General features: G+C 35.6%; 1 long non-coding RNA gene across 1 annotated transcript in view; it reads right to left on the bottom strand.

The window, feature by feature from the left end:
* The window catches only part of LOC102014163, a 30,984-nt gene extending 11,099 nt beyond the window's left edge, over positions 1-19,885 (bottom strand). The window contains exons 1-2 of the long non-coding RNA XR_261671.1: positions 19,565-19,885; positions 2,929-3,024 (exon numbers count right to left, since the gene is read on the bottom strand). This is a non-coding gene — a long non-coding RNA (uncharacterized LOC102014163). The remainder of the gene's footprint in view (positions 1-2,928; positions 3,025-19,564) is intronic.
* Between the last annotated feature and the right edge of the window lie 5,976 nt (positions 19,886-25,861).

Raw genomic sequence — 25,861 nt, 5'->3', positions numbered from 1 at the left:
TAGCATGAGCAAAATTAGAACCTTCTTCTTGTAGCACATTGTTACAGTTTGTGTCTGTGTGTCCCCTCAATCCTCATGCAGTCACAGGGCAGGCTTTGAGAGCTTTGATTCATGGTTGTGAGGGCTGCACCTGCCCTGGGGTGGACAGTTTGCACATGTAATGGAAGGAGGTTTGCCCTTCCCGCCTCTCTTCCATTTTATTCTTGTTGTTTTACTGTCTTCCGCCGCCATGAACATTTGCCCTCTGGCCATGTGCCACCCTGCCTCGGAACCAGCCAAGTATGGACTGAAACCTTCACAAACTGCGAGCTAAATAAACCCTTCTTTCCTTCATTGTGGTTGTCAGGTATTTTGTCTCAGCAATGACAGGAAAATAACCAAGACACATATATATTTAGAATTTATTGAGAAAACAGTACTTAACAAAATTACTCACTATCTCCATTTCTGTCACCTCATTGCTGTAACTCATTGAAAAGTATTTAAGATGTCATTCTCTTATTAATGAAATTTAAATTTCCACTTATTGTGTTGCCTCTCCCTCTTTTATTTTTTAACCAGTGATGAGAAATAGTTTGTAGAAGTTGGTACAAAGGCAAAAGGACAGTAAAAGCGAAACCCTATGTGCTCTGACTTTAAAATACACGAAGGTGAACTTTGGAATCAATCAGTGGCATTTTGGTACTTGTTGTTCATGAGGTTCCTTCTTATTTTTTCTTCTTTTGAATTATTTTCATATCAGATCCTTTTACACTTATCATCTTACTATTAAAACCTTCAAAAGTATGTCATAAAAATACAGCATAAATCTGGCTTGGAAGCTTTTATATTTTTATTGAAAATCTTAAAAATATTATCAATTCCACACCTATCACATGAGTAACTCTTGCAAAATTAAACAGAAAACAGAACATTTCATAAAAACTGTAGGAATACCAAAAAATCACAAATCTCTTCTTTCATGAAGGGCTTGAACTGTGAAAATCTCTATTAAGCTTTTCAGAAAAAATTATTCTCCTCACAGAAACATTTATGGAAATCAGAATGAAAATCATATTCTGGTGTTCCTTATATGGAGTATATGGTGAGCTAGAGGTCCAGGAGTCTTTAAAACTACTGTTTATAGCATGAACTTTTCTGTAAAAAAAAATAAATAAATAAACCTCTAAAGCTTTTATTTTGTCATTTAGATTGGCTAAACTCCCCAAAGAGCAAATAGTTATTTTTGGATTATGGATGCAGAAACAGGGTTAAATGCACACAATCTTGCTCCATTTTATTTTCCTACCCAGAAGTATCATTCTCCAAGCAATCTAGTAAATGGTGCAGTACCGGTAGAGCACCTCCTAAAAATATTGAGGAAATCACATCTGCAGAGAAACTCTGGTAGCCATAAATATCATAAGAACAGCAATTCACTTTTAGGTAGTACTTTACAATTTACAGAGCATTTTCAGATTTTTAAACTTGCATTCTCAAAGTAACTTTCCAAAGTGTGTATTAACATTTTGACTTTACAGATCAAAATAAATAAAGCTCAAAGAAGGCTCGGCTGGGATCCATGCCGGTGTCTGTTTTTCTGCATTGTTCTCCCTACAGAAAACTGCATCCATCTTGCGAAGGCAATCATGTCTGTTTCCTTCGCAGTTTGTTCTGCTCCTACACATCCACTGTTCGTTTAATTTGGTCTTGTGGAGTGTAGTTGTTGGTAGCTTAGTTGCTCATATTTTCCTGCCAGAATTAAATCTTCTAGCTGTTGGGTCTCGGATTTTTTGTACCTTCATAACTTCCAAATGCTTGCCACAGTGCTGGTACAAATAGGTTGCATTAATGCATTTTTTAAAATCCACTTGACATTCCAGCAGTAAAGGTGCTTGACAAGGCAAAGCTATACTATGCACGCAAAAAGAAATTCTCTTTCATTTGTTTCAGGAGGAATAATTTTCAACAGCTCTACAATTCATTTTGAGATTTTTTTCTGTAAAGTTATCTGAGCCACTACTATGTAGTCTGGATTTCAGTAATATCAGTACAGTAAGTTTATGAAGTCTGATAATACTTCACAATATATACAAGCAGAGTGTGCAAGGATAATATGAAAACACTGAAAACCAGTAGGAAACTCCCTAGATTTTGTAGTAACAACTTTGACTTTCTGAGCTCAGTTTTACCAAATTGTTCTTTACAATGTTCATTTAGGTGCAAAATATATTCCCAACTTAGTAAATATGAATATAATGAAGCATGTTATGTTTCAGAAAATTGTCTCATTTTTAATTGCTTGAGCATCTATTTTAAATTACTCATAAGTTACTGATGGTAAATTAAATGCTGTCCGTAAATGATCTCTCACAAGATACTGGAAAGTAGCGCCACCAAAGCTGCCCTAAATGAAGCTGACAACCAGCTCAACCTCCCCACACAGGCCAGGTAAAGGAATCACCCACCGAATGTCTGTGGCAAAACAGTAATGAGAAAAACCTGTGGCCTGAGGAAATCCCGCAGACAGCATGATACCAACGAAGAGAACCTGTGCGTGAAGCAGAAGTAAAAACAGAGAGGTCGATTTGATATTAGTTTTTTTCCAGCACTGCTGTTACTAGGACCAAAGCCAGATTCATTGAAACAAAGCCATAGTTTTTAAAGATAGTTTGAATATTTTCATAGGTTGCATCGTGTTTCTCAACAATATGTTGAAATCATACTCTCCAACCTTATTATCACTGTTCAGAAAGAGGATGACTGGAGACAGCATTAGTTTAGATGAGGTCATACCAGACCAAGTTGGGTGTCTAATGCTGTATGGCTGGTATGTTTATCAGAAAAAGAAAATCTGGGAATCATCACAGATGGAAAAGACAGTCATGTCACCACTGGAGGTGGAGATTCTAATTATGCATCTACAAACCAAGGAATGTCTGGACCTACCAGTAACTGGAAAAATCAAAGAAAGCATTCTCTTGAGTCTTTGCTGGGAGCATGGTATTGCCAACGCCTTGAATTCAGATTTCTGTCCTCCAGAACCTGGAAATAATAAAATATCTATTGTTGTAAGCTACATCTTTTGTGTTAACTTTGTACAGGAGCCCTAGGAAACTAGTAAAATACAATTAGTGCATTTTCCTGAGATCTAAAGTGACATAAAGCCTCTTTAAAGTAGTGCCAGGGCCAGGGACATAGCTCAGTGGCACAGTACCTGCCTGGTAAGTGTGAGGTCGTGAGTTTGATTGCTGCTACTAAAAATTAAACAAATAAATAAATAAAAAATAAAGTAGTGCCTTTATGAATTTGCTTTAATGGTAATAATGATTGCGTTTTGTATAGGAAAATAAAACACTAAAGTCTTTTAATGAGGCTATCATAAAATCTAGCTAATAATGATGGTAACACTAGTTACCATATACCTGCTATGTGTTTTTTAATGTCCTATACAACATAAGTGGTAGACAATATTTTTCTCATTGTATAGGGCAAGAAAAGAAAACACTAGGTTAGAAACTATCTTATTTAAAAAAAAAACTATAATGCACATCTATTGGACACTTATGCACTGTTTTTTGTACTGCCTTTATCTCACCTTATAAATTTATACAATACTTTTTAAAATTTGGCATATTTTTCTCAATTGCATGGGCTGAATATTTGAATATTTAAAGTTAGATCTCATTACAAATCAATGGAAAGGAGCTTGCCCAAATATCACAAGCATTCATACAAAATTTTAGTTCTGTCAATCAGCATAATTAGCAGAAAACGTATTTCTTTCTTCTCTGACACACGCCCTCTCCATATGTCTACTGTATGTCCTACATTTTCCAAACATCAGATGATTCTTAATTGCTCTTCGTGGAAATGGCAGAGTATATTGATTAAAATGAGAACATCTAGTAGCCCGGGTCCAGTTTGTTTTTCCTCTTAGCAGCTGTGTGAATGCGGTGGCTGCCACTCCTCCTCCTGGCCTACTTTCCTCGTACATACAGTGAAGGTCATCGCAGTTACTTCACAGTGCAGCCTCGGAAGTTAGTGGCTTAGCAAATTTGGTGGGAAAATACACAAAATGCATCCTACTTTCAATAATATGCTTTACTTAAAACTAGGAACATGCGTTGATTATATGAAAAAAGACTACGAAAGTATCGTGAATTATAGCCCATATTATTATTTAAATTATAGTTTTAGAGTTTCCATCATCAAAAAGAATTTCAAAACAGACAAAAACCCAACCAGGTATTTTCTTTTCTGCATTATTTAAGGAATTTTCTATAGATCAAAACATGAAATAGTTCTGAAAAGCTAATCCTTACAATAAGAATGAATCTGTAAGGCTTCCATAGAGAAGAAATATGACTTATTATATAAGCAGATTTTTGTACCAAGCTGCTTCCAAATTTCCTCTGATAAGACACAATGGTCACACATTCCCATTGAAACCACTTTTATATTATAATAGCGATCAAAGAGTTAAAAAAAAAAAACGCAGAAAGGTATTTTCTAGGATTTTTTTATCCTCCTAATATAGGTTACCCAGTGACTGGGAATATCCCCCAAAAAGTGTTTAAAACGATTATAGTATTAAGAAAATATTTATATTTTGTTTTTAAAATGCCACCATAGAAAGGACTCAAATTAATTACTTTTTTTTGTTCCGTGGGTCATTTCTCATGAAGTCATCCCTCATGCTAAGCACTCAGTTTAACACTGAGCTGTAACTTTACTCTAACTTTGTTAATTCTTAACTTTTGCTTGTACTGTCATTAGCTTTGAGACAGTCAGAGAAGTGTTGTGGTTAAAAGCGTGAACCTAGAGAATCAGCTTTGTGTTGAATACCCCAACACTATTATTTATCAGACGAGAGAATTGGGGCACTCCAAGCCTTTTTTTTTTTTTTTTTTTTTTTGATACCAGGAATCAAACATGGGAATCGAATTGGGCATGACTTTGCGCTTGCTAGGCAGGCACTGTGCTGCTGAGCTATATCCCTGAGGGGCGCTCCAAGTATTCATCAATTTCTCAGTTGTTTTTTTTTTTTTTATGTAGGAAACACAATTATGAAAAATACTAACATAGAATTACTGAATTACATGGATATGCATAAATGCTTTATGTCAGTTCATGGAACACTGATATATATTGATTTAATATTAGCAAGCATTATTACTATCTTATACAGTAAAGATAACTAAGAGATATTTAAACATGCACAATAAATATAGTTGTCCTGTACTGAATACTTATTGTGACTAGGCCTCATAATGAATACTTCTCGGTGGATGCATTGTGCTATGTATACTACAGTCAGCATTATCTCAATTTTATGGACAATGGGAGCTAAGGTGCATGAGAGAAGCTCTCTCTTCTATAATACAGCCACGGAGGAGTCAGAATTGTTTGTATGATTCCTCCGCTGCGTACCAAGCATCAAGCAGAGTACCAGACTCAGATAGGATTTTGACTTTGAATATGTTTCTAAACTTCAGTTCTCTTAGAAGCAGAAACAAAACAGTGACTTTTGGGAAAGTGATGCAGAGAAGCAGCATTTTTGAAATAATGAGAAAGAGGAAAGGAAGATACGATAGAGAAAGAAAGCTAAAATAGGACATAACATCTGCTAGACACTAGTTCTACCCTGCACCATCAATTGTGTGACACAGTTGGTCTCATTTGGGGATGAGAGGACAGCACTTTGTACTGTGTCACTCAGTGAGTACCTCTAACATCTCCACAAGTGAAGGGTCAGGGTGCTCCTAATCTCCCGAGCACGGCCACTCACCTGCCTTCAAAGTCAGTGTTCTGCTAACGGCTGCAGTATGCTCTTGAAGTTCCCCAAATTTAGAGAAATTATGCACTGGCCCAATAGAAAGGTTTAGGAAAGGGCACCAATGCCATATTACCCTCAAGCCCTTGTTACTAGATCTTTCCTTAAGATATCCACTGTCTTCTTCTATCAACGTTTTACATCTGAGAGCTGTGTTCAAGTCAAGAAACGTGGATTTTGACTCTTCAATGGTTCCATTCATGTGAATTTTACTTATTCCTGTACAAATACACATGTATGTGTGATTGATATGTATGATAGACATAGCTTCATTTTAGTTGGCTGTTTGTCCGTCTTGATGAGGACCCACTAGGATCTTCTAGAATCTCCACAAACCACAGCGAATGAGGTATCTCTTGCTACCATTTTGACATTGCTGCCCATTGCTTCTCTGGAATTCTTTCATCCCATGAACACCAAGGAATATATGTGCTACCAACAGGAAAGCCTCCCATCAGCCCAGTTTTAGAAAGGAGAACTCTAAGTGATCTCTGTGATGTGCTGCCCTCCTTAAAAACATATTTGTTTTCATCATGAAAAATAATATCTTGTGGGTTTCCAGTTTTTTCTGGAGGAACCAGTCTAGAGCACCCAGTGCCTTGAGTATTTTCTCTTTTGTAGTAGCATATCACCAATTACTTGTTTTCTATTTCATTGAATGTAGTTTATTTCTGGAGGTTACAAATGTCAATAAAATGATATTTTCTAAATCCTTTGTCAGAATATTAAATTCTGTGCTATGGGAGGATATTCCATCATGAGAAAACTATTTTTTTTTTCAGTTTATAATCTGTTCCCTTGAAGCCAGCACTCTGAGAATACACTCTTGGGTATATTTTCCTTTTCCATGATGATTCATGTTAACCATATTTCAGAGCTCTTGGGTGTATAATCCAGATTGTCTTTTAGAATATCAAATGCTTTCACAATCATGTTCTGTTTAATGAGAGGATAATTAGCATAAAATAGAATAAATAATATCTTTCTCACAGTCATTTTTTTCATTTCCAACATAAATGTTGTTTATTCAAACTATTATTTTTAACCATGTTTTGATTTTCTTTTTCTGTAACTATGCACGAGCTGGAGGGTAAGTCCAGTCAGATCCTGAGGAATTGAAGGATTGTTTTGTGAAGCATCTACCTCACAGGAGTGCGTTCCATACTGGAAAAGTATAATTGACTGTTTATTAAGAAGCAAAGCTAGATCAAGTGACTTAAATTCTCAAGTGCATCTACTTTGATCAAAGAATCTGGTCTCAAAATCTATTCTTCTGTTTTTGGTGTATGATACTCTTCTACCCTAACATTAAATTTTCTTTATATATCCTCCTCTATTAAATTGTGTCCTGTGCTTGATCTTCAGCTCTGACCTCTCACTATGCAAAGTGACAGTCTCCAAAACAGCTACTGAAAAGGTTTTATGACCTTCTCTCAAGGTGTAAAGAGCCCTTCCATGTCCTCATCTCTGCCCAGGAAATTTGTATTTGTAATCTCCAACAAAAGTTATTGGAATTCTAGCGAGTCAAATCCAATCTACCACTTCCATTGAGAATAAACACACTAAGACATATTTGTAGTTATGGGGAGCCCAGGGGCCCTAAGTCCTGCCATGATGATGGATAGTCAGAAGAAAAGCCTCGACGCAGGGCCACACCCAGGTTTTATTAATTTATGAAGAGAGGAGTGGCTTGAGGATGAGTGACTGTGAGAATGGCAGGAAGTAGGTGAATGCCATGAGCTGGGCTAGGTAGGAGGCCTGCAATCACCTCTGCCATATGCAGAAAGAGTAATCTGCACAACACAATTCAAAGTAGTATCTAATCTTTTGGAGTCAGTGCTTTAGCTCTGATGTGTCATCTTTTATGCTCTGGGAAGCCATAGCCTCTTATCTTGAGGCTTGACCCCAACTAACAGCGTGGAGCATGGCTCTCCATCCAATCACATCCTGGCTCAAACATGGGTGCTATGGGGAGGGGGCTGGGAAAACATTGCCCTGTCACCTCTGCTTCAAAGACTACATATCAGCACCTCAGCTGGACCAGTGTGCATTGCTTAAAGCCAGTTGAAGGGATAAGGAAAAGCCCTGGCCAGTTCTGTACTTATCAATACATGGAAGTAGGGTCAGGTTCAGCCGAAATGGAGACAATTGCTTCTCCTTCAAGCAGAGTTGCCCAAAGCTCCTCTACATCAAGGCTGATTGTCCATGTGAGTCTATAGTGTCACTTAGCAACAATCATGAAATTCCATAGTCCATATAGCTACTGTTTATATGACATCTCTAAACCTTTCAAGATAGTTCATCTCCAGAATTCCCTTCCACAGCCAGTCTGTTCTAGTTAATCGGCAATGTCTCAACGGCCATACTGCTATACCATTTCAGGAACTGATAATATTTCTGCTACCTCTGGATTCTGTATTGCCATCTTTCTGCAGTATCCACTTTCAGAACCTCAGTCTTATACTCTGCTTCTGAGGATCCCTTTGGCATCATTATAGGTCAGGATGCCAAGCAGCAGAACTATAGATAATAATTATTTTTAAGTGACAGAATGAACAATTGCCCTCACAGTGTGATGGTTCCATCATGAAGCAAGTAGGGCTGGGTAGGAGCTGTCTCTGTTTCCCAGAGTTAGTCTGTCATTGAGCCCGGGATGTGATATACACTCAGAGAGAAAATTCCAGGTCTGCTGAGGGTAATGCCACTGGCCTTGGAGGAATTATGATCCAACAACCAACAGCTGGAAGAAAGTACCCTGGCCTAGTGGAGGAGGTCTTGGGAGTCCAGAGGCAGCACCCAATCTTTCAGGCTTCTGAGAGAGCATTTAAAGCAATACTCCCAGAGCATAATGTCCATGCACTGGTTTGGGACCTTTTCCTTGGTCTCATCTCACTGTGCTCGAGGTCACATTTATTCCCTTGTCCTTCCTGACCTGTACGCTTTTACTACATGTTACATTTTGTCTTTTCATAAATTTTAGTCTGCTGTAGCTCATGTAGTACATGAAATTATGTCTTCCTTTAAGAATACTTTACAGATTAAATCATCTTAGCTGCTTCAAGTTTGGATGCTGACAACACCTGCCTCCAAATTCTCCTTTCCTGGCTGTTGAACCGTGGCTGAGGTCAACATTTTCTGCATTTCCTACATGCCTAAAATGAAGTTTCCGAATGTGTTGTCCTTTGATGACATGTGAAGAGTTCTCAATTTATTTTATTCTTGAATAACAGCACTTTTGAGAAAATAAAACAACAAATTAGGGGGGAAAATCCCTCACAAAATTATCAGTATTAATTTACTGAACCTTTCACTCATAAATATTAATTTACATTATTTTGGGGGGAACAACCAGGAGTAGAAACAGCATGTGAGAAGCCAAAGTTCTGCTGGATCAGTGCTGGAAATACTGGAAGCAGGAAAATCTGCTCAGATTCTCTGCTGGAGATTCAGATTTTGAGAAGGCATTAATGACATTAACCAATATAAGGGAGAATCTTTATTAGACATTTACGTTTCAACAGAGAGGCCATATCTCCATCTTTTAAACGCGCAGCATTGCCGAAGAATCTGTTGTGGTTGGTGAATTATCTGGTTTTGTAAACCAGCATCATCAAAGCTCCTTTGATTACTGAAGCCCACACTGACTGCTGAAACTTCAGCATACGGGAAAGAGTCTAAGGACTGGGAGAAGAAGGCAAACTTGCCTGCTTAACCTTATAGTGGAGGATCTCAATATATTACTTGAAGATATTATATTATCCACTCCCTGCTTTTAAACCATGCAGAAAAACTCAGTTACAAATATGTTTTATAATTTAAAACAAACTATTCCTTTCTAGATTAGTAAATCTGTAGGAAACTGTATAAACTACTTCATGTGTTAGATCTGTGAAATTCTAGTAGCAGAATGTATTAACTCAATTGTGCACAGGTTAATGCAAAGAAATCCTACAATATTTTAGAAGATTATAGTCTGAAACTACCCCACAATTGCTTTCAATTCCATGGTAAAAACGTAATTCTCTGTTCTTAAAATATGTGATCAGACTTTTAACACCTGGGCATAAGAAAATTCTTTTGTAAGGAATCACAGAGAAGTCATCAGTAAAGTATTACACATTATTCAATTATATTTTATTCACTTGATATTTAACAGGATTTGGGTAAACTAATGAAAATATTTCTTTAATCCATATACCCTAAATTTAGTGGATGCTACATGTTATGTATGTGTATCCATGCCCCATACTGAAATATTATATCAACAGGCACATTGGCCTTTGAATTTGCATTTTTATCACTGATCAGTAGAATATCTTTTGCATTTATTATTCTAAAATCTTCTACCCTTTTTATTGTTTATCATGAACAAAGTCTATCTTCGTCCTCAAAATTTAGCTCCAACATCTTCTTAGTGAAATTTTCTGTGTTCCTACCAACTCATTGAGTTACATGATACCCATCTTTTTTTTTTTTTTTTTTTACATCTTCTTAGTGAAATTTTCTGTGTTCCTACCAACTCATTGAGTTACATGATACCCATCTTTTTTTTTTTTTTTTTGTAATGGAGATCAAATAAAATGACACAGGGCCTTCGCACTGAACTAATATCCACTCCCATTTATTAATGTTTGTTCTCAGACTGGGTCTTGCTAAGTCACCAATCTTCCCAGCTTAGGCTCACGCTCACAGTCCTCTTATCTCATCCTCCTCCATCACTCCCAGGTCATCACATTTTATTACCTTCATCTATGTGCATTTTGTTATAAAATCTATCGTATCATGCTGCAAATGTAACTTCCTGACTTGGACTCCACATGGAATGGTAATCTTTTTCTGGCCTGAGTGTCCTTTCATAGTATTATTTTGTTTCATTAGCACTTTGCACAGTGAAAAGTACATAGTAGAAAGTGTGTAACCATTATTTTTCAATAAATGAACACACTGATAGGGTTTGTAAGAAACTGATTGAAGAGTATCCATCATAATTTCTAGTGCTCAATTTCCATTCTTCAGATGTAGGTAACACTCAGAAAGGCTGTGTCTCAGGGCTATAAGTGTACATCTATGACATATTCTGTCTTTTTGCCATGGTGATCTCAACTTATATAAATTTTCTTTGGCATCTTCTCAGAATTTCCATTTCAGAAAATCTAAGCACTGATCACTTCAAAAACATCATCATAATCCCTGATTACTACTGGTGTGAATAAGGGGAATGAGTAAATACCTTGTCTTCCCTAGGATTGAAAGTGTCTCGGTGAGTCACCAGTTATGTTCAGACAGATGGTTCTTTCTGAAGTAGGTTCCTTCGCCACGCATGGCAGCTTTGCCTTTCCTCAGTTTTCAAACCAAAAAGGTTTTCAGAAAAATGGCAGTGAGCTACTTTTAAAAATCAAACATAAGTTTTTGTGTCATTCTTATACACTCTTGAATGAGTTCTTAATATTGATATTTCCAAATGTCACTGATTTCAAGTTTCACAGAACTTGCATTTTAACTTTCTCATTAGCCTGAAAGTCTACAGTATTGGAAAACATGATTGCCCAAGGAGGCTGTATAGACTATTCTGTTTGAAGCATCATTTATATACTAAGTCATATTTTTAGCTGCTACAGAATAAACACTGTTTTTGCACTAGGGTTAATCTCTAAAATAGCATAGCAAATTGTTGCTAGTAGGTTTCTATTTCTTTGCAATTGTCAACACATTTAATTCTTCAAATAAAAATGTTTCCTCTCAAGTCTGTGATGTAAAAATTAGAAGCCCTGGGAGTTTATATTTTTATGTTAAAGGTACAGCTTATCCTCAAAATCATGTTCACTGCAAATGTTTTCTCAGCAATTTCCTTGTCATAAATGTCTATTGTGTTGACAAACTCAGCTGGCAATAGTGTATGTTTATTCTCACACTGTTTTAAATTTGTGAAGAGATGCAGTGACAATAAAGGTAAAACTTCTATGACTCACAAAACTCCATATGGAGAGATTTGTTCCGGTAGTAATTCCACATTCCATGGTATGAGCTAAATTCAAAGTTCAGAAAGAAAAAATATATTATGATTTTATCATACTTTGAGAATATTACTGAGAATATCAACCTATCCAAAGACTCACAGAAATATGTGACTTTTGTGTATGTGAAATTGTTAGAGAAATATGAGTTGAGGAAAGTAAGTCAAAATGAGAAAGAAATGTTATTTCTTAATTGTTTAATGTAGGACCCATTAAAATAGAGAATGAGTAAGGAATTTTGGAAATAGAATAGTCTGAATATATACTGACTGATGAAGTTATAGAAGTGAGATAGAAAGGAAGAAATAACTGGCATCCATATCACATTTAAAAATCTGAACTCATATTCATACATATGCACAAATACATAGGTATAATCATTTAAGGATTTATAAATAATAAGTATGCACATATGTATATGATGCATATTTAATATGCACATGTACAAATACAAAACTATGAGCAGACATTGAGATACAAAAACTATGCAGAATCTTTGATGAAGCTGACAATTTGAATAAGGAAATATTATCTTTGAGGAAGCTACCATTTTATAGCTTTTTTTCTAAAACCAAGACCTAGCTGATGCCCATGCCAAACTTTTGAAAGAAATTCACAATCATTTTGCTTTAGAAATCAGAAGGCACAGTTTGGTATGATCCTGGCAGCTAAAAAGTAAAAAAAAAAAAAAAAAGGGTAAAAGATGGACAGAAGGAGTCAAGAGAGAGTCTTGAGTTCTGCATTTAAACTCCGTCCACATCGGTGACTGAATATGAATTCCTCCAGTGCAAGCTTACATAACTGCGGCTCACAATACAGGACATAGACATTTTAGGAAACAAAGCACTATCTTAACTATCTTGATAAAGACAACCAAATTGTACCACTTACACTGCCTGATTTTCAGACTTGCAGTGATATAGTAATCAGTTCACCAGAAATCATAGAAACATAAACAGATCAATAAAACAGAGCACATAATTCAGAAGTAGATCTGCATCAATAGGAACATTTTATTTTCCTTAAAAGAGAAAACACGGATGTCCAAAGCAATCCAGTGTGGACTGTGAAGTTTCAGAGGCAGGGATAGAGGGAAGAGAGTAGGAGGATCTGGAATAACTGAACATGAACATCCATTTGGACACAAAGAACCTTTATTCTAACCTTGTGTAATTTGAGATTGACATAAACCATCAAGTAATCCCAGACTCACTTAATATTTCACCATCTGATATATTAAGTAATTTGTTTATGCAATGAATTGTGAGCGTGTGTGTGTGTGTGTGTGTGTGTGTGTGTGTGTGTGTGTGTTTCATGCAGGGGATTGAGCCGAGACCCTTCCAAATGCCCAACAAGTTCTCCACCTCTGCACCACAAACCTAGGCTGAGTTAGAGGGCTTTTTGTGATTGGAGGTATTCTTTCTTTTGTAAACATCTGTGTTTAAAATGTATGAGCCCTGTTCACAAATCATATAATGAACCCAAGAGTTGGCACACGAAATTTACCTCTAGCAGAGAAATGGTGGAGCTCAGTAGTGGTGGCATGCAAGAGGCTGGGGTGGGTGACAAGACAGCCCAGAAAAGCTTGATCAACAGTCCAGGCCTAATGACACAACGTAGGCCACCTTTTGGACTCTTTCTGGATCCTGGTGAAGGCAATTGTACCTTAAAATTTTTATTCCCATACAATCTGCTAATTTTCTATTACGGCTGTCTAGGGTATATGCTGCAGAAAGATAATATTTTATTTATTTTTGTTCCTTTCTACATAAAACCATATATACCATGCTCAATAATATGTATTGATAGTACCTTAGGATATTTGCCTTGGGAATAACAGTGACCATAATATGATAAAATGATTCTCATCAAATTCACTAAATGGTTATGAAACTTCCACATTAATCAATAAAACTAAGCTTTTACATATTAATAGTAATACTCACTGCTACTTATGTATTTCTTGAGTATCAGGGACCATGCTAGATATAATACTAATATCCATAATCATATTGTTTTATAGTGCTCCATAAGTAATATTACATTAATGATTTTGGGCTTCTAGTAGCTGAATAACTTGCCTATGATTATACAAGCAAGTAGATGAACATGCACTTAATCTGGGTACCTGTGAAACAAATCTCAGTTTTGTGCTCATTCAATGAACCTCGTTCTTGCTTAAACCTATAATGTCCCCTGAAAGACTTGTATGTGCAGACATGGGCCTTTTGGGACATGACTAGGTCGGGAGGGAACACATCCATCAGTGGATTGAGCCGTCGATGAGCTCTTGGCTAAATCTTATACCAGGAGGCAAGATTTCTTGGAAGAAGTGTATCACTTGTTGTGGTCCTTGGAAGATACATCTTCCTCTCCAGCTTTGCCCTACTGTCTCCCCTTCCTGAATGCCATGAGGTAAGCAGCTCTCCTCCGCCATGCCCTTTCAGCATGCTTCCTTGGAGTGAGCCAACCATGGACTGAACTTCCTGAACATAGTGAAATTAAATCTCTTCTCCTTTAAGTTATGGGTGTCAAATATTTCATCTCAAAGATGGGAAAGAAAATAATAAAAACTAACTATAGTATATATTATACTTAGATATGCCATGTAAACACTTTATATGGTATGAAATCACAAGATATTTTCTTTTCTTTTTTTAATTTATTTTAAAACATGTAGTTTGTAATGTTTCCATTTATGTGGAAAGTTGGGACATGTATGTAACACATCTTAATTCCTATTTACATTCCCAGGCCTTTGCTTTCCCTGTCCCCTCTACTCATTGCTTGAGCCACTTTTCTTTTCTCGTACAAGTTTGCAGTACAGAATGTCTGTGCTCCTTGTGTGGTGTTGGTACATGTGCAGAGCACATCCAATTCTATGTTTTCACCCTTTACCCCTTCCTTTCCTCCCTCCCTCCACCTCTCTATCCCCTTTCCTGCTGAGAATGGTCTACCTCCAAGTTCCTATTCTCTTGCTCCTTGTTTTTATTCTGGGTTTCTCATATAAGAGAGCAACACAATTTTTAAGATTGAGTGTCTGATTTATTTCACTTAACATTATGGTCTGAAGGTTCATCTATTTTCCTGTGAATGACTCAATGTTATCCTCCATTAAACACTACATTTTCTTTATCCATTCATCTGTGGAAAGGCACATGGGCTGTTTCCAAGATATAGCTACTATAAACTGTGCTCCTGTACACATGGGTAAGCACATATCACTGTGGTATGATGACTTTAACTCTTTCAGAAAGATATCTAGAAGGAGAACAGCTGAGTCAAGTGGGATTTTTGGTTTTAGTGTTTGAAGAATTTCCATACTGAGTTCTGTTGTACCAGTTTGCTTTCCCACCGACAGTGGAAAATAATACCTTTTCCCCATAGCCTCCCCAGCATACAGTACTCAGGAAAAGCAAATCTAACAGAACCCTGGAAAGTGGAAAGATATCCCCTGTTCCTGATTAGGTAGAACCAATACAGACACAACAGCCATACTTCCAAAACTTGTATAAAGTTTTAATGCAATCCCAATCAAAATGCCAACAACATTCTTCACATAACTGGAGGAAACATTCTTAAAACTCACATGGACCCAGAGAACACCCAGAATAGGAAAAGCAACGCTGGGAAAAATAGCAAACCGAGAGGTACCACAATCCCAGACTGAAGTTATATTACAAAGTTACTGTGGTGAAAACAGCATGGTATTGTCCCAAGGCAGACATGAAGCTCAGTGGAGCAGAACAAAAGATCTAGAAATAACTCCAAGTATATTCAACTCTATGATCTTTGATATAGACACTAATAGCACACAAGGGGAGAAAGATGCCTCTTTAATAAATGGTGATGAGAGAACAGGCTATTCACATGCAGAAGATTAAATCTAGACTCACAGCTCTTACCATGTACTAAACTAAAATCAAAATGGATCAAACAAGGGCTGGGGATATAGTTCAGCATCACAAGTGCCTTTCTGACAAGTGCAAGGTCTTGAGTTCGATTCCCAGTGTCAAAAAAAAAGGTCAAATAAATAAATGTTAAAAAAGAAATATTTCACCTTCTGGAAGACAAGTAGGCAAAACTCTTGAACATTAAATTTAGGCAAAACTTTCTGAACAGAACCTCAGTTGCAGAGAAAATAGTTCTGAGAATCAATAAACGGGACTATATTAAATTAAAAGGCTTTTGCACAGAAAAGAAACAATGAACAGAGCAAAAAGACAATTGTATAGAATACAAAATTTTGCCAGTGATTTCTCCCAAGGAGGACTGATGTATAGACTATATAAAGAACTCAGAAAAATTAAAGTCCCAAATTAAAAAATGCTTATATGTAATAAATAGACACTTCACAGAAGACATACAAATGGCCAATAAATATGTGAAGAAGTGCTCAACATCACTGGCCACTAGAGAAATGCAAATTAAAACAACATCAAGATTTTATCTTACCCAAGAAATAGTGGCCATCATCTAGAAGACATTTTATTCTCAATTCAAAAGTATACCCAAGGTATCATTAAAGTGATAGAAAAAGATAGAACAAATTCAACCTGAAAAAAATGTTTTCTCTATCAACATCACACTAAAGGAAAAAAATTCACTGATAATGCTAAATCTGAGAAAAAAGTACATTTCTCAAGAAGAATGCTATTTTTCAATATCAGTAATATAAAACTTATTGAACATGTAGTTGTCATTTTATGAACAATTATAACTATAAAATTCTGCATAAACCTGACTTGTTTTCCTAATTTTAGTTTACATAATCAGTTTTAAAACCTATTTTTTTTTTCAGAAAAGGACAAAGAACATATCTGTCAAAAATTGACCACAGAAGCAATGAAGTGATCACTTAACATTATAGAAGTAAAAACGCTCAGTCTGGGCTTCCAGAGTCTCCAGAACTAAATAACTGATCTGTCAGTTGCCATGTTTTCCAGAAGAGCGACCAAAAGCAAGGTGAAGGAGCAGGTGCTCTGAAGATTGAGTTAGGGAATAAAGGTATAAGAGAGAAGTTTCTGGTTAGAGATCACAGACATATATCGGAAAACTCAAGGAGTTTAAAATTCTTTTCTTCTAATCTAAAGAAAAACTCAAAATGATGATCCTACCTAAGAATAACACAGTTTTGCAACCATTTTTTTTCCATTGAAAAAGGGAATGAGGTGGTTTCATTCATCTCAGGAGGTTATACCATACATAACAGGATGGTTAACAGCCTCCAAGGCTCCTAGCCATTAGATCTCAGTGGTGCCTCTCCTTGTTACCTTGCAATGGAACAACTAAAATCCTTCCAGACATTGGTGAACAAACCCTGTGAAAGTCAATCCTGATTCATCAGCCTTATTGTATTAAAAAAGAACTAGTAGATTAATATAGGACTTTAGGTACTACATGTGTTCTGTAGCCCATTTCTCTCCCAAACTGTTTCTCTATCCTTTTTTCTGCCATGAACTAAGTAGCTTTGCTCTACCACACCCTTAAACTACGAAGTTTCTGCTTTGAGCCTGTTGACCATATACTGAATTTCCTGAAAAACATAAACTTCATTAAACCTTTCTTCATTTAAATTGTGGCTGCCAGGTAGTATGTATCAGCAATGGGAAGGCTAATACATCTGTGGTGGATGAAGTTACCCCATCACTTTAAGAAAAACTGATTGAATATGTTGGATTGTCTTTTTAAATTTCAGGCTGCTTGGAAGTAAATCTCAGTCTGCTTATTAAAGAACACTTAAATGCATCTAATCAAAATCTCTGACAAAATACTGAATTTTGTCAGTTTAAATTAACATTACTGGATATTTGTGGCAGAATCTGTCATATTTTTATTTTAGGATTTTACAGACATTTGATAAATTATTGGAATTATACCTAGCACTGTTATTTCTTGGCTTGTGTTATCTGTTCTCCAAGCTAACTAAAAATTAATAGTTCTCTTACTGATTGGTATTCCACTGAAATAGGTTACAAAATATGTTTTTCTAAAACACTTTTAATGTTAGCTCAGTGCCTGAAATAAAGATAAGACATGCAACTTTAATAAAATCATTTATTGTCATCCAAATAAATTTTGCTATGTTATACTGAAATTAAATGTTATAGGCCTGAAAGTTTGGTGATGCATTAGAAAGGAAATATCTACTGCAATTTATTCATTAGTGTAGTTTTCAACAAAAAAATTAATGAGTAATTTCTGTGTGCACTGCACTGCTTTCAGGATACAAAGAAGGACTAGCTACTCACAATCTCTCATGGAATTTGTCCTAGTCAAAGGAGCAAATAATAAACACATAAGCAAACACAGAAGATATATAATATTCATTAACTACTTATCAGTTATAAGGCAGGGTAATGGAAGAAAAGTTAACCTGAAATTATCAAGAAAATATTTGAACAGAATTCCAAACACAGTAATCAGACGGGCTTCATAGCAAACTAGGTGAAAAGCTTTCAAGAGAAAAAAATAAATAAAGTGCAAAAATCTGAAGTCATACTCGGGTTGTGCAGATCAGCAGAAATTAGTATGAATAAATGCATGCAATAGACCAAAAGCAGACAAGAGGGCAGGGTTCTGCACAGAATGAGCGGGGTCTTGTAGAGTCTTTTAGGTGAAATCAAATTTGGCTTTTACTCTGAGTGGATAAGAAAACAAAGCACTGAGGAGGGTTATGATATGATGTGCATTTATAAATAATACTTCTGGCTGCTGTGTGGAAATCCATCTGTGAGTAGAAAAGATTTGAAATAGTAAGAGTTGTTGCAAAGATATTGTGTAATCTAGGAAAGACAGGCATGCTTTGGAAAAGAGCAGAAGTATTGGATATAATAAGAAATGAGCAGGTTTAGGAAATATTTTAAAGGTGGAGTAAACAAGGGATCCTGAGCAATTTAACACATTATATAATTTAAAATATTTGAAATTGTTTTAGAGTGTTTATGCTTGAATGATATGTGAAAATGAGTTTCATTTTTAAAATGAGGAAGTTAAAAAGAAGTAGATTGTGGAGTAGAAGTGCAAGAGAAAACTCAAATTTCTATGCAGATTTTTTACATTTTAGGTAACATTTTAATACTAAACTAGGGCCATTTTATATAAAGAATCAATCTTTTTCTCTAGTTTTTAGTTATTTGCTGTAGTTTATCTTTTCTTTGTGATACTGAAATGTTGTAACAGCCCTGCTATTCATCCATGTGTTATTACTTTCCTGTCTTATGATTAGGCTGTAGACAATTTAGAAGACATATGTATGTCAATAAAAAATGATTTTTTAAAATACAGTTTTATCAAATAAAACATGGAATAAAATATAAAGAATCTACAAGAACACATTCATATTGAACAGTAAAAAATAAACAAAGATTATTCTTCTATGCTTTGGTAGCTAAAAATTTTAGCATATACAAAAATATAATATAAATAAGTCAAATTGCAGAGGATTGTATTCTTCTGGCAACACTATATACTGACAAAAGTTTTAAACATAAATATATGCATCTAAAATTTGTGAAATTTTACTAAATTCTCATATCTAGGCTGTATATACAGACTGCAGAATCTTTTTATAACAGTGTAAAGGTTTGATTTGATAAAAGTGGAGATTTTTCACTGAATGTGTAAAGAAACGATAAATCTAAGTCTGAGGTTTATGTCAGTCAACTTTCCATTACTCTAACAAAATACTGGAGGCAATCAGTTTTATAAAGAAGAAAGGTTAACTTTGACTCACAGTTTTGAAGGTTGTGGTGCATATTCAGTCGGCCCTGTTGCTATTGGGCCTGTGGTGATGCAGCACCTTACGGTGTTTTCAGATGGTAGAGGAAGATGCTCCACCTTATGCAAGGCAGAAAATGAATGAGGGTGAAGAAGAAATCAAAATTTCTTCCAAGGGTTTACCTCCACCTTGCCCTTTTCATTAAAGTTTGACTTCCCTCCCAGGAGCACTGCATTGGGCACTAGGACTCTAACACATGGGACCGTGGGGATATTAAAGATCCAGATCCAAGTATTTTTCCCCTTGACTTGTGTCTGTCTCATCAGGTAAAATGCATTCAGTCCATTTCCAAGAGTTTCTGAAGGCTTAACTGTCCCATGGTGACTCAGCCAAAGTCCAAACTCTGCACTGAGACACAAGTCAGACTTAATTGTGAAACATTAAAATTCAAAAGGACAGATTACTAATTTCCAAGGTACAAGCTCACAGGGTAAACATTACCAATTGAACAAAAAAAAATTAGAAAATAGCACAGAACGATTGGATCAAAGCAAAACCAAAACCCAGTAGGACAAATATTAGAGCCTATTCTCCATGTCTAAACATTAATGTACAAGGTGATAGGATATTAGCTTCTAAAGGCTTCAGCAATCCTGCCCCTATGTTTTACCCCTGACATGGCCGTTCTTTGGGCTCCCACTGCTCATGACTTGTGGCTTCTCTCATGGGGTATTCCTTCTTCCTGGAATCCGCTTTTTGAATAGTTTCCATTCCACCTTCACTGTCACAGATTCACTGTCACAGCCGCACACATTGCCCTGTCATGAGCCAGATACTGGAAAACTTAATTTTGCCACAGAAGCATGGACTCACAGCCATCCTTGTGAAACCGCAGTGGATGCCTCTAAGGCCCCATAACTCTTGCATTATGCACGCTTTCATGTACCATCATCGTGCGGGCAACAGCTGTGGTTGGTATAAGTGACATCTGGACCTATTTTAACTATAGCTACAGCTTGAACTATTTTAACTGTATCTTGAACTGAGTCTCTCAACATCTAAGTATGGAAAATAAGTCCTAAGGGTCTCCTGAATAGAAAAAGTCCTTGAAATGAGTTTATACCTATATGTCTTTGAGCCTACAGTGAGTGGCATCTTGCAGGTTTCTGTCCACATTTCTATCACACTGGTCTTCTGAGTCCTCACAGGAATTGTCCGGTAAACTCTGGTTATATCATGAGCAGCATTCTTCAGCTTCTCTGCGCTCTTCCAAACTCACAGTCTAACTTCAAAGACTTCTCTACATCATCCCAAATATCGTTATGGTAACAACTCTCCTTCACAATACCAGTGGCATATGTTAGTCAGCTTCCTGACAGTATAACAAAATACCTGTGGAAAGCAACTTAAATAGAGGAAAAGTTTATTTTGGCTCACAGTCTGTGGGGCTTCAGTATATACACAAATTGTATATATATACAATTATATACAGAATTATATATACAATTTGTATATATATATAATTACATATATATTATAATTATATATAAACAATATATATACAATATATATACACTAATTGTATATATATACAATTATATACACAATTATATATACAATTTGTATATACTTACAATTACATATATATTACAATTACATACATATACAATTTGTGTATATATATATATAGAAATAAACTTTTTGTTAGAAATATATTAATGAGTGTTTTTATGTCTCCCTTTTGGGTTGAAACTTTTATAACTATGAAACTTTTCTCTAACTCTTACTATATTCCTTAAAGTTTTGTTTGTCTCATATTACATCACCATACCAAACAGATGTTAAAATGACATGAATTTAAAGCTTACCTGTATGATTTCTAGATAAATAGCATCATTCAGGAGTGTCCGTAAAAGGTATTGGCAATATAAGACAGGTATGTCATCAATATGAAGTTCTTATGATGCTGAGAGTCTTACACTTGATATAACAATATTCGTAAAATTATTTTCCTTACTGCTAAAGGACTCCGCCTTTCTCACTTCTCTCTGTCTCTATCACTGTGTCTGTCTCTCTCATAACAGACATATATATTTCCCAGTGACCACACTGATGTAAATCTTTCACTCTTTTTAGTGGCTGCCTGTCTCAATTGATTTAGGGAGTAAAAGTTTAAGATTTCTGTTAAGAGAGACAAAAGCTTTTAAAATGCAAAATAAAAGAAAAATACTTTTTGATGCCTGAAGGGATTATTTAAATGTGAGGCCAATTTTTGAATGCTACTGCTTATCTTTTCTTTTATGTTTGCATTCCTTTCCCTTTGCTTTTGTTTTAGTTATTTTTGGTTAAACATTAGTTACATTTTAGAAAAACAGACTAAGAAGATATCACAGTGAAGAGAGTCCACTATATCTTTGGACAGAGTATTCCCAATTGGAAAATTAGTGATTTGAAACTACTAGCTGTTGCTGAAAACATTACTTACCCTGAATATATATTTGAGACACATAAAAGAAAGAAAGAAGAAAGGGAAAAAAGTATATATATATATACACACACACAAGATAGCTAAGATAATTGTGCTACTACTAATTTCTATTGGTTTATTGAAAGGAACAGTTAATGCTTAGCTTTTTTGACTAATTTTGCATGTTTATATCTGGTAAACTGAACAACTACTTTGAAGATAAAAAATATACCATATAACAATCATTGGTGATTTCCTATGATCTTATTTTGAAATTCTGTATCATTTTTAATATTTTATTCTCTTTAAAATAAAAAGAAATATTATTATAAGTATTTATATACTACTAAGTCTTGAAATAATGAATTATATTAAAAGGATTAGTAAATTTATGGTAACTTTTAATAATAGTATATTTTCTTTATATAACCACTAAAGGAGATATTATCATAATTGAGAATAGAGTTGTGATATTTATTTTTCCATTATAATTACTTACGTGCTCAATTTGGCAGCCCACATAATAAAATTGTTTTCTAAAATCTAAGTGACTAGATGCTCTATATTTTGTAATACTGCCATAGATTGATTCTTTAAAATGCAACTTTGTTATCATATATCATTCGACTGCCGTTCTGCATAGATGTTTGCACTAGTGCGAACCTAAACTCTTAGGAAGTATTGTTGTCACGTGTTTCTGTGTCTTATATAAAATGCCACATTGTACCAAATAAATCTACAAAATCATTGTTCATCAGCTAAAATATATAAAGCAAGCATAGCAAAACATATTTGTTTAATCAAATGTAGCTGGTAATGATTATAGAAAAAATACTAAAAAAATAAGCACAGGTTAAGCATGTTTATTGGAATACTAAAATGTGTGAAAATGTGAGAAAAGTTTTAAATAGAAAAATTGAAAAGTACAGTATGTAAAATTTATACCAAATTATAGTTAATAACAGCTCTATGCATCACATCCATGGCATTTACATGTCAGGGAGCACACTAAACTGCACGCTATTTCAAATTATCATCACAAATGATCAAAATCAGTGTTATTTCCACTCTCAGAGAAGGAGACTGACAAAAGAAAGATTTTTATAGTATAGGATAATCATTCCATTTGATATATGAACTTGTGATTTTTGTCCTTGTAACCTGGGTTCACATTCAATGTGTTTTATGTAATTTGTTTTTTTTTAACATTTTGGTATGGGGAATCAAACTCAGGACCTTGCTCTTACCAGGCAGGCACTTGTACCACTGAGCTCTACCCACGCCCTTACATCTGCTTTATTAAACACCATAGACCAGACATAATGGCGGATGGGAGAGAAGAAAAGAGATGTGAAGGAAACAAGTATAGTGGATCAACTCATGGGCAAAATAATTTGTGAAGGAAAATTTCTGCCCTTAAATTTATAATTGAAGAAGTAGTAAAGTCCTAAGGATATCATTAAATTTAGACCATCATCACTATAATATCTGTCACTATTGCAAGCTCAATTGTTGCCATAGTTTGCAAACTTGAGAGGAATTGTTTAAATGATCAACAACGGTTTGCAGCCAAACAATAACTAAAGTAATGCATGACTGTTGACGTTGTACCTACATTTAAATTGTCTTATAATTTTTAGTTTATGAACTTGACTCAGAGTTCACTCTTTATGCATGGAAATTGGCAGAGAATGGAATTTATAAACAAATGTCATTTCTGGGAACTTGTACACTTTAAGAGGATTGCTGAGCAAATCTACACAGGGGAAGCTTCTTAAGGGGTATAAGAAATAGCTGCACATCTGCTATATTGAGCCCCGACAGGCTCTGAGAAGTAAGCCAATGGCAGTGAAGCAAGCAGTCTTGCTTTTGTACGGTGCTTTAAAGTCAGCAAACCTGGCTCAGGAATCTTGTCACCAGCCCCAGTTTCACCTTTCCTTAAATTCATGGTGATTCTTAACTCCGTCCTGCACCTTCCCTAAGTACATCCACAGAAGACGTGTGTGCTCTTTCTTGGTGAATGATGATGATGATAATGATGATGATGATACAATTCTAACGTGAATGTACTGAATTTGAAGCACACGTCAGCCCAGGAACACAACATAATCTTCCTCTAAGTGCATCTCAGAGTAAGTGCAATTCTTCATGCATTCAATCAAATGTATTAGTATTCCACAGGTAAGATTGTATCTTCCCTCTACCCTGACCTCTATTTTCAATCAATTTTGAAGCTTTAAATGATTAAGCCCTGAAATAAATGATTAAATATGCCTGTGACAAAATGCACTTGAAATGCGCAGCTGACGAAGTTTTTCATTTAAAGTTAAAGAGAATTACCCTGTTAAGTGTTTTCACCTCAATGGACAGTAACCTACAAAAGGCCTGTTTTGCACAGTTTATGACTCCAAGCAAAAGAGAATTACCGATCACTGGAACTGTGCAACGCAACAACTCAGGATACTGCTAAAAAAAAATCTTCCCTTTGACAACAAAGATGACATTTAAATTTCCCCAGAAACATTGGACGAAACAGGTAGAAGTTCAGTGTTTTTAAATTATTGTTTAGAAACTTATGTATCATCTTTATCAGGCCAGCAGCTGGTGATCTGGACATTGGATCTGTGGTACCCTCCTAGTAGCAGTAACTATCTAACATACATTAATTCTCTGAGCCAAAACCCTGTGTTGATGGAAAGGTTTTATTAAATTTTTAAGTGATAAACTTCAACATTTATCATTGAATCAATTTAAGTGCAATTTTCAAGGTACTTGTCTTTCCATTTCTTAGTAGGCCATTCGTTCCTCTTTAATTTTTCATTTTAATTTTTCATTTCCTAGAGCTACAAAAGAAAATTACCACACACTTGATAGTAAAAGACATCAGAAACTTATTCCTTCACGGTTTTGGACCCAGAAGTTCATGATCAAGGTGTCAGCAGTGTCGCTTCCTTTTAGAATCTCCAAGGGTCGCTCCATTTCAGGCCTCTATCCTGCTTTTGGTGGTCCTGGCAGTCCTTGGCATTCCTCAGGTATTCAACCTCCAATACCTGCCTGTGTTTCACATGGTTAGTCCCTGGATCTCCGCTTCCTCCTTTCCAGTTTCTGATAAGGAGACCCATTATTACATCTAGTAATGAATCCACATGAATCGATAATGATGTCATCATAATATTTTTCTTAATTGCATTTGCAAAGTCCTTTATACCAAATATGGTCATAATATGAAGATCTGCTTGGAGAAAAGTTTGGAGGGGAAAAATTTATTCCACTAGGATAGTGGTGTTTTATCTCTTATTAAACTATTTTACAGGCATAAATTTCACATTTGTGAAATCAGTTTACTTCATGACGACAAACATATCCCTCTTTTCCAAAATATTTCACTTTAAAAGAGGTTGAAGAGGAAAGAGGGAAGGAAGGGGCTCTATCTGCATCCATTTACCTACAAAAGCCCCTAGGTTATCTTTCTTTATAGCTGAGTAATACTCCATTGTATAAAAATACTACATCCTTTTTATCCATTCCTCAGTGGATGGGCATTTGGATTGCTTCCAATATTTAGCTATGACAAATTATGCTGCTGTAAACATGGGTGCACATATATTGCTGTAGTATGATATTTTCAATTCTTCTGGGAAAATACCCAGAAGGGGAATAGCTGGATTAAGTGGGATCTCTAATCCTAGTTTTGTGAGGAATCTCCACATTGATTTCCACAGTGGTTTTACCAACCTACACTCCCACTAGCAGTGGAGAATTGTTGCTTTATCCCGATAGCCTCTTCAGCATTTGCTATTGGTTGGTTTTTTAATGATAGCCATTCTTTCTGGGGTGAGGTGGAA

This window comes from Chinchilla lanigera, unplaced genomic scaffold, assembly GCF_000276665.1.
Source record: "Chinchilla lanigera isolate Chin_1 unplaced genomic scaffold, ChiLan1.0 scaffold00034, whole genome shotgun sequence".
NCBI lineage: Eukaryota > Metazoa > Chordata > Mammalia > Rodentia > Chinchillidae > Chinchilla > Chinchilla lanigera.
Note: the sequence above shows the minus strand (reverse complement) of the source record. Positions and strands in the feature narration are given on the sequence as shown.